The following is a 10,790-nucleotide window of genomic DNA, read 5'->3' on the forward strand; positions in this document are numbered from 1 at the left end:
ATAAACAGCTGTAAACTAAGGATGCTAAGGTTGTAAACAAAGGTGAGAAAAAGCTAAGGTAAAGATTTCCCCTATTGATGGAATCCCTTCTGTTTATGCGTCATATAAATTTACCAACACACCTCTATCAATCATGAACACTTTTCTTACCGTAAATCTCTCTCGAGTAATCACAATAATATACTATTGCACTCTCCCGAGATACACTAGCTAGCTTTAATTAACACAGTTCACTTAAGATTGCACCTAAGGCTTCGTTATCCCTAATCTCGCCTTTAAACCCGCAGTTATAGATTCCTCTTATACTTTAGGAGTGGTGTTATTCAACAATAACCTAAATATGCACTCTCTCCCGAGTTATGCACACTAAATAGGCACAGCTAATTGAGGATCCTGTCAATTAACTACAACAAGAACATAGTTGAATAAATAAAGATTGAAACTAGCAATTTGTATTCACATAAACAAGAAGTTCATCCCCCAATAGGTTCCATCAAAACCTTAGACAAAAGATTTAGCTACTCATAACTATGGGTAAATAAACTAAAACAATGTTCATCATAAAACTTGCAAGAAACATAAAGAGAAGAAGAAACCAAGATGTTTTGGGTGATCTCTCACACTTGTTCTTCTTCCAAAACTACTCTCCAAAACAATACATGCCTCTCTTGGGCGGAGTCTAGTGTTTAAAATAGGGTTTGAGGCTGAAAATCCCGTGTTTTGCACTTTAGTCCCTGAACTTTCCGCCTCTTGCCGCGGTTCTGCCGCAGTCGCGGTAGAACCGCGACCAAACATGGCCTCTGATCTTCCTTCTATCCGCGAACATCCTTCACCGCGGTTCTACCGCGGTCGCGGTGGAACCGCGGTAGACTCAGTTTTCTGATTCTTCAGCCTGTTTTTGCGTGGTTCACTTGGGATATTTCATGGTTGGCCTTTCTTTCTTCATTTTTCACTCCAAAAGTGCTCCCCAACCTTCCTTAGTCATATATAACCTGCAAATCATTAAAAGCACTAAAGCATTTTGTTATCACTTTTATTATCAAAACTATGCCAGAAGGCGGTTATTTAGGGTCTGAATAAAGTTAAATTTACCTATTATCATCAAGTTAACAGAAACAACCTCCAAATATTCCAAGAAGATCACAAACAATGACATCAATATTTCGTGCCTAAAATGACTACAAAGATCAACCAAACTGATTTAAGCACAATGAGACATGCTTCAAAATGTTAGGAACGACTAAACTGGTTCAATAAACACATAAAGAACATCTAGTGAGAGTCTAACAACTTAAAGTTGACACGAACATGCCAAAACACTTATGAAAATTGCAAGCAAGTCGTCACTGATTTCATGATCCCTCCAATAACTACGTTGCCATGCCGAGCTCGAATCGATCATATAAAACATAAGCGTTCAGATCTGAAGCAATATATTAAAACACACAAAAAAAAGTCATGTAAGGCACAACAACAAACTCATATCCAACCTTAGTTAATCCATACACTTCAAAATTCAAATACTTCTCAAATCAAATTTCAATTAGCTCAAATGCTCCCCAAATTGATTTAATCCTAACACTTATCATACTTCAATTCACGGGAAAAACAGAAGAAAAGATAGAATATGGACCTGAAAGTGAGATTTCAATTTATTTCTGCTCGGAATTACCTCAAGTGAATACAACAGCGAAAAGTCGAGAGAAATCACAATAAAGCCACAGAACGAAGCTAAGACTGCGAACCAGTTGGCGAAACTCGATTTGGCAACAGAACTCTCCAATCGGCGAACGAACTCAAAACCAAACCACAATCGAAGTCCGTCTAGAACTTTTCTCCTCTCCCTCTATCCCGATTTTCTGTCTCTCTCGTGAGTATATGTGTGACTGTTTTGTGAAGAAGATGTGGGCTTGGAGCAGTGTTCTACTGAGTTTTTCCGGTGGGTTTCGGAAGGGTGGCGTGGCTGAAGATGATGACGGGGGTGGTCGCCGGTTTTGTTCTTTCAAAATTAGGAAAAGAGATCCTTCATCTCTATTCAAAGAAGAGAAGACAATGTCATTTGATTTTTGAGAAGGAGATGGTTCTGATTTTTCTAGGAAAATGAAGTCTCTCTAGGTTAGAATCAAACGGCTGGTACTTGTCTTTCGTTAAAGAAGAAGAATCTCGGCGGGGAAGGGGTCTTTGTGTATTAGTGGCGCTCCTCAGATTTTGCTTTAGGGATCTCTTTAGTTGTTCTTTTGTTTTCAAAGAATAGGAAGAAGCTGAAGAGTTTTTGTCCCTTCCTAAAATCAAGAAACGACCGATCTCTTAGGTTCTCCCATTTTTGTGTATTTTTGCTCTTACGTCTTAAGCTCTCATTTTTTGTATTCTCTTTAGTTGATCTTTTTCAGAGGAAACGACACTAATTGTCCTTGTCTGTATACCTCTCCGTTAGGTCTAGGGTATTAGGTATTTATAGGAATTTTTTAGATTAAGGGGTACGAGCCTAGGAATTATAGGCTAGGTCTAAAATTAGGCCTAGAAATGGGTTGCTCGAGCACAAGTTTTATTCTTTTTCCGCGAACGAGACTAAAATACAACCTCATTTATTAATTAGTCCTATTTAAGTAAAATAAATATTAAAATAAGACTGACCATTAATACAAAACTATTTTTGGTATTTTTTAAGATTAAAAATTACTACAAAATATTAATGAAACTATTGTTTTGTAATTTTCATTTTTTTCTAATAAAATAAAGTAAAAGATTCAAAATTAGTTGAAATAGCGATATTATGCCTAAATTAAATATTTACATGCTAAAATATAAAAAATCTTGGGGAGGGTCAAAAATCACATGGCTACAGTCAGCACAAATGACATCACAAGAAACTCGTAGTGACCATACCGAGTCCTGAAAGTCGTCTTCGGGATATCTGGTTCCCGAATCTTCAACTGATAATAGCTTGAACGCAAGTCAATTTTGGAAAACACTCTGGCACCCTGTAACTGATCAAATAGTTCATCAATACGAGGCAATGGGTGCATGTTCTTCACTGTAACTTTGTTCAACTAGCGATAATCAATGCACATACGCATATAACCATCCTTCTTCTGATAGAAACAAGACTGGTGCACCCCGAGGTAACACACTAGGCCAAATGAAGCTCTTATCAAGCAATTCTTATAACTACTCCTTCAACTCCTTCAACTCAGAAGGAGCTATATGATATGGAGGAATATAGATGGGTTGAGTACCTAGCAACAAATCAATATCAAAATCGATATCCCTGTCGGGCGGCATGCCCGCAAGATCAGCTTGAAATACATCTGGATAATCCCTCCTTACTGGGATTGACTCAACTATAGGGGTATCAATACCAACATCTCTCACATAAGCTAGATACGCGTCACACCCCTTCTCAACCATTCGTTGAGCTTTAAGGAATGAAATAACTCTGCTGGGAGTATAATCTAAGGTACCTCTCCACTCTAATCGTGGTAATTCTGGCATAGCTAGTGTCACGTTTTGGCGTGACAATCAAGAATAACATAATGGGGCGGCAACTAGTCCATGCCCAAAATAATATCAAAGTTTATCATATTGAGCAATAATAAACTGCCTCTAGTCTCAAAACCACTAAGAACAACCAAACATGACCGTTACACACGGTCAATAATAATAGAATCTCCCACAGATGTAAACACATAAACAGGAGAACTCAAAGAATCACGGGATATGCCTAAATATGGAGCAAAATAAGACGACATATAAGAATAAGTGGAGCCTAGATCAAATAAGACTGGCGGATCTCTATGACAATCCGGAACAATACTTGTAATGACAGAGTCAGATGCAACTGCCTCTATACGAGCAGGAAGGGCATAATACCTAGTCTGGCCTCCCCCTCTAGGATGATCTCTACCTTCCCGACCTCCACCTCGAGATGGCTGAGAAGGTGGAGTGGTAGCATGTGCTGTAATCATAGCTTGAGGACCAGGTGGAGCAAGCAATGCTTGAGAAGTCGGCAGAGGTGCACCCCTCCTAAATCTCGGGCAATCCCTTACCACATGGCGAGTGTCACCACACTCGAAACAAGCTCTCGGAGGGCGTTGCTACTGCGACTGGCTCGGGCCAGGTCGAGTGGACTAACCGCTGAAAGCATCCCGTGCAGGAAGTGCACTAGACACTCACAGTGCATAATAAGGTTTCTAGGGCCTAGGAGTGGCCGGAAAACCACTGGCGACTAGAAGTGATGAGTGAATAGGGCCACTCACATAGCCCCTACCATGACGAGCAGTTGCTGGGGCACGAGTACCACTATAAGTGGCAGACTCTCGTGACCTCTTGGCCTCCCTCTCCTCTCTCTCCCGAGCAAGCATACCCTTCAACCTCCTAGCAATCCCCACAACCTACTGGTATGCAATATCCATCTCCCACTCCCGGGCCATGCTAAGCCTAATACTGGGGTTGAGCCCCTCGATAAACCGATGAACCCTTTCTCGAGCTGTAGCAACCAAGACTGGTGCATGCCTAGCCAAATCATTGAAGCGAACCGCATACTCTGACACAGTCATAGAACCCTGGCACAACTGCTCAAACTCTGCGCGCTATGCATCTTTGAAACTTTGGGGAACATACTCCCTCAAGAACATATCCGAGAATTGAGTCCAATTGAGTGAAGCTGCCTCAGCCGGATATACTCCCGCTATTCCAATTTATGTAAATATGTTTGATAGGACATGAAATTTAAGAAAAAATATAGACCTTTGGAATTTGTGGTGTTAAACAAGCCAAAAAGGGTTTCAGAGTATTTGTGTGGTTATAAAAGCTTCTCATTAAGGGTAGAATCGAAAGTTTAAACTAAATTGTTTTTAAATTTAGAAAAGGGTCATTCTTTTTGGAACAGACCAAAAAAGAAATTAGTTCACATAAACTAAAATGGAGGAAGTATTCGAAATCGTAATTGGTTAGTTCAACCTGCATATTCTGAACGGGTAATTTAGAGTGAAACCAGCGAGTAGTATTAAGGATATCAAGATTTTTTTTTGTTTAAATTGTACTCTCACTGTTCCAATTTACGTGAACCTATTTTCTTTTTGGTCCGTCCAAAAAGAATGACCCTTTTTTAAATTTGGTAATAATTTAGCTTAAACTTATAATTATACCCTTAATGAGAAGCTTTTATATCTACACAGATACACTTGGCCCCTTTTTTATTTGTTTAGGACTATAAATTTTAATTTTTTTATTTTTTTAAACTTTGTACCCAATTAAATAGAATCACATAAATTGAAACGAAAGGAGCAGTAGATAAAACGAATGTGATGATAAACATGATACGTACCAACTGTCAACTAAAAATGATTTCTGTGTCGGTAGGCTTTGGGGTTCACTTCCCGAGAGCCCAAATGTGGATGACCTTTAACTTTGAAAACTAAAGCATTGAGAAAACATCTAAAAATGATACGTACCGGATGATGTCAACGTATGTCTAATTTTTATGAATATATTTTATTTTTGGTCCGTTCAAAAAAGAATAATTTTTTTTTAAATTTAAAAATAATTTAGTTTAAATTTTTAATTTTATCCTTAATGAAATACTTTTATAACCAGACAAATACTCTGAATCCCTTTTGACTTGTTTATGATTATAAATTTCAAAACTTTTTATTTTTTCTTATACTCCGTATCCAATCAAATATATTCACATAAACTAGAACGGACGGAGTAATACACTTCAACCTATTTCTAAAGTATCCTCTAAGTTTCATCCAAAATGTTATAGCTCCTCATCCAATGAAAGGACTAATCACAAACAAACAGGTCTTTTCTTTTATACTCTTGCCAATATATAGTTAGTCACATAAGTTATATGAAGTACTTTAATACTTATACGTGATTTTCATGATATTTTAATTTGGCAGAATAGAAAATTTTATGTTAATTGGAGTTCGCTGTTAAATTAGGCAGTTGTCAATCATTTCGCTACATTATTACTTGGGAATAGGGAAAAAAAGAAGAAGGGAGTTTATACAAAAATTTAAGATGGAGGAAATATATTCTTACGATGAATTTATAGACATTCAGTATTAATCCAAGAATCAACTCTCTATATTTTATTTAACTACTAGTCTTAGGGTACACGCGCAATCATTGAGTATAAACTTTTTAAAATAACATTTTCTAATATTATATTAAAATATATTTGAGTTTTAAAATAACATTTAAGGAATAAAGATTCAAGTTTTTAAAAATAATGAATGTTAAACTCAAAAGAAGTCCTCGGATCAGTAGTAACAAAGTCCATCCATCATGTATTATATCATAATTTATCATTAGTTACATCACATTGTGCATGAATTTCTTTATCTTATTTTGTGTCATACTCCTCCATATATCTATTGGATCGAAATATTACAAATTTTAGGTTATTTGTTCTATCAAATTCGACAACACAAAAAAGATAAAAGAAAAATACATATGTTGTCACGATCCAAATCTACCATTTCGTGATGGCGCTTATCGTAGAACTAGGCAAGCCGACTCTTTTACAAAACATTCCGATATTTCAATTTAAAGAGTACTTCAAACTATTTAAATAATAAAACTTTATAAGATAAATCTGAATAACAAAGTGCGAAAAGAAAAGTTCGACATCGGGGTGTTACTAGTCATGAACATCTACTAAGAACTGTCCTATATTACTAAGACTAATATAGTCTGGAAACTAACGAATAACATCTATATGAAGATAGGAGGGAGAAGAGTAGGGCTGCGATCGCCATGCAGCTACCTTGCTAACCCCAACAGATCCGCGACGGATGAAATCAACACTCACTAGCATGTCCAACAATCCCTGGATCTGCACATAAGGTGAAAGGAGTAATGTGAATATGCCAACTTAGTAAGTAATAAAAGTAAATAAATACTGAGCAGTAGTGGCGAGCAATAACACATATACAGTTCATATTATGAAATCTCAGTAGAATACAGCAGGTTTTTAAAACCAATGTTTTGAATCAACTTAGCTCATTTAAATCCAGTTTCAGTAAAACCGTTTAAAACATCTTTCAACAATTTTCAAACAAAGTGATGAAATAGTGAGTAAAAATGATGAAAACATAAACAGCCCCTCGGGCAAAACATCACTCGTGAACAGCCCTCGGGAAAACATAAATCATAAACAACCCCTCGGGCAAACCTCACAGTCACTCATATACTGCCCCTCGGTCATACCTCACAATCACTCGTAAATAGACCCTCGGGCACAACATGAATCAAGAACAGCCCAGCCGGAAAAATATCATATCACTTAGGGTACCCGCGCTCACTGGGGGTGTGCAGACTCCGAAGGGTCTTCTACAGCCCAAGCGCTATAACAAGCCATCTCGTGGGAAAAATCAATCAGGCCCTCGGCCTCAATAATCATGAATCAGTAACAACATGTTGCGATGCGCAGACCGATCCCATAATATCCTTACAAAAACAGGCCCTCGACCTCACTTAGTCATAAATGACTCAAGCCACTCGGGCTATCAGTAAAAACAGGGTGCTCAGCCCAAAATAACCTTTTATATGCATAAAAACAGGGTAATAAAGACTGAGTTATGAAATCAGTAAACATAAAATGACTGAGTATGGATTTTCAATCAAAATAGTGAGAGGATAATAAGAAAAGGCCCCTAAGGGTTCAAACAACTCTGATACAAGGCTCAAATATGGCATTTAACCCAATTTATAGAAATTCTTTATAAAACACATAAGTATCATATAGTTTCAGTCAAATACGCAACTTTATAATTGCTGCGGGACGGACCAAGTCACAATCCCTAAAGGTGCACACCCACATGCCTGTCACCTAGCATGTGCGTCACCTCAAAGTAGTAAAATGATGCGGAATCCGGGGTTTCATACCCTCAAGACTAGATTTACAATCATTACTTACCTCAAACCTATCAAACTTCTACTCTGCGATGCTCTTGCCCCTCGACTCGGCCTCCAACTGCTCCAAATCTATTGACAACCAGAACAATACCATCAATATACGCTAATGGAATGAATTCCACAAGAAAAACTATCAAATTAGGCACAAATCCCGAAATTCACTCAAACCCAGCCCCCGACGCACTTCTTGGAATCCGACAAAAAATTACAAAACCAGAAAGCTCTTTCACTCACGAGTCCATCCATATGAAATTTATCAAAATCCGACTCCATTTGACCCCTCAAATCCTCAATCAAACTCTCAAAAATCCTAAGCCCTAATCACTCATTTTCACCCTTAATCACCACTAATTACATGATTAAACCACGAGAAATTAACATAAACACGAGTATTAGGGCTCAAATTACTTACCTCAATGAAAACTCCCTTGAATCCCTCTTCAAATTGCTCCCAAAAGCTCCAAAACCAGATAAAATGGTGAAGAATGAACCAAAATTCACGAAGCTCTCTATTTGTACTTTCTGCCCAGCAAAACCGCACTTGCAGTACCAATTTTCACATCTACGGTCTACACCTGCGGACAAATCTTCGCTTCTACGGATTATCATTAACCAGCCAAACTCCACTTCTGCGATCGCCTAACCGTACCTGTGGTCACGCAGATGCGAGGACCAAGCCGCATCTGTGGTTCCTCTGTGCACCTGTGCCTCAAGACCGCTCCTGCGAAGTTCGCACCTGCGGTTCCCTCTCCGCAGGTGCGGAAACACCAGCAACAGCAGCTTTAGCTGCACTTACCAAATTCCAAACTTCTCGACGACCATCCGGAATCATCCCGAACCCCTCGAGACACCAACCAAACATACTAAGAAGTCATATAAAAACATACGAACTTAATCGAACCTTCAAAACACTCAAAATAACATCAAAACACCAAATTACCCTCAGATTCAAACCTAAGAACTTCTAAACTTCTTAATTCCGCAAATGACGCCGAAACCCACCAAATCACCTCCGAATGACCTCAAATTTTGCACAAACGTCAAAAATGATACCACAAACCTACTTCAACTTCTGAAATTCTATTGCGACATCGATATCAAAATTTTCACTGGCGGCCGAAAATCGCCAAATTTCTAATTTCGCCAATTTAAGCCTAATTTCACCACGGACCTCCAAATCACATTCCGGATACCCTCCCAAGTCCAAAATCACCTAACAGAGCTAACAAAATCATAAAAATCCAAATCCGAGATCGAATACTAAAAGTTCAAAACTTGGTCAAACCTTTCAAATTTAAAGCTTTAAGTTGAGAATTATTTTTTCATATCTGTTCCGCTTAACCTGAAAACCAAACCGATGATTTACATAAGTCAAAATAAATCATACGGGGCTAGTCATACCCGAGAACTAGCGATTAAAGTGCAAATGCTCAAAACGACCAATCAGGTCGTTACATCCTCCCCCACTTAAATATATGTTCGTCCTCGAACATGTCCAGAGTTATTTCAGAAGCCATCAAATCGATGTATTGTAACGACCCGACCGGTCGTTTTAAGAATTTACGCCCCAATCCCCTATTAACTGCTTTCCCCATGTGTCGACGCCCCCTCTTTCATTGGACGTAGGGTCCGGAAATCGGGTGCACGACATTATGGGAGGACAACTCTTATTCCCTTGCGAGAATTGGGTTATGGAGTTTTGGAGAGTCGCCACATAATGATTATAGTGCATTAGGACACTTTAAGAAGGGTTTGAGGATGAAGAGACCAGAGATTAGGGTAAGGGCTAGAAATTATCCCGAGGGGAAGGTGTTAGGCACCCCTCAAGATCCATTAGTGTGGTTCCCGGCCATGTTACAATTGTGACTTTACAAGTAAACAATTAAGGCTCAAATAAGTATTCGCACATAACATTGCGACCAAGTTGAAAATTTTCCAAGGTAAGTAGAGAGGGCAGAAATTTATGAAAAAGAGATTTGAACAGTTTTACAAGAAGAGATGAAAGCAAATAAAGGGAGGGGAGTCCTAAGTTTATAATTAATATGGATCACTTCAATGCAATACCCAGCGATCACTTCTTAGAAGAGGGGTCGCACGTGATATTAGCGCATCGATCATCATATCCATATCTACCCTTCCCACCCCGTTAAGGTGTTAAAGCGCGAAATGGTATCGTTACTTATTGCATGCTATTACCCGTCCCAATCCTATCAGTCCCGGAGGCATATGATACTACTAATCCTAAAGGGGAGGGAGTTGAGGGCTTTTGCGGAGTTTCAAAAGGATAAAAATCTAGGCGACAAGCAATAACAGATAGCAATTAAAAGGGATACAAATAGCAGTTAAGGCTCAAGTCGGCCTCCTTATCAAACAAACACTTAGTTTAGCATGTCTTGGCACATACTGATTTGGTCTTTAAATTAAACTTAAACAGCGAACGGACTGGTTAAACCCATATGTTTAGATAGAAAGTCTGCATTAGGAAACTTGGATCCAATTGTCAGAAATTAAGGTATTTCAAGCGAGTGATTTAAAAGGTAATGGTTTCAGGAAAAAGTAGTCTAATACAGAGGAGTTTTGAAAAGAAAGTATAGACTGCAGTAAAAATAAAACACAGAAATGGTTGTGAAAGAGTTTCAGAGATAGAAATATCTAAGGAAAGAGTAAGTTGCAACTGTTTTAAAAGACAATTTCAGGGTCTGAGTAAAACGTTTAGGCAGAATGTTTAGAAAGAAACTGTTTTAGAAAAAGATGCCGATTTGAAGTATTTAAAAGCATACTGAGTCAAGAGAGTTTTTGTCAAAGAATTAAGACTTCTAAAATCATTGCTATATTAAGACGTTAAGGACCACTTAATAGATCAT

At 38.2% G+C, this 10,790-nt stretch overlaps 1 long non-coding RNA gene across 2 annotated transcripts; it reads right to left on the reverse strand.

Annotated features, from left to right (window-relative positions):
* Nucleotides 1-430: 430 nt before the first annotated feature.
* Nucleotides 431-2,426, reverse strand: LOC138878661 (uncharacterized). 2 transcript variants are annotated; one of them, XR_011402542.1, is made up of 2 exons: nucleotides 1,673-2,426; nucleotides 431-992 (listed from the first exon to the last, which is right to left on the reverse strand). It is a non-coding gene; the product is annotated as an uncharacterized lncRNA (long non-coding RNA). The 2 variants fall into 2 exon arrangements; XR_011402544.1 differs by having other exon boundaries at nucleotides 1,634-2,421.
* Between the last annotated feature and the right edge of the window lie 8,364 nt (nucleotides 2,427-10,790).

This window comes from Nicotiana sylvestris, chromosome 1 (assembly GCF_000393655.2).
Source record: "Nicotiana sylvestris chromosome 1, ASM39365v2, whole genome shotgun sequence".
NCBI classification, from domain to species: Eukaryota; Viridiplantae; Streptophyta; class Magnoliopsida; order Solanales; family Solanaceae; genus Nicotiana; species Nicotiana sylvestris.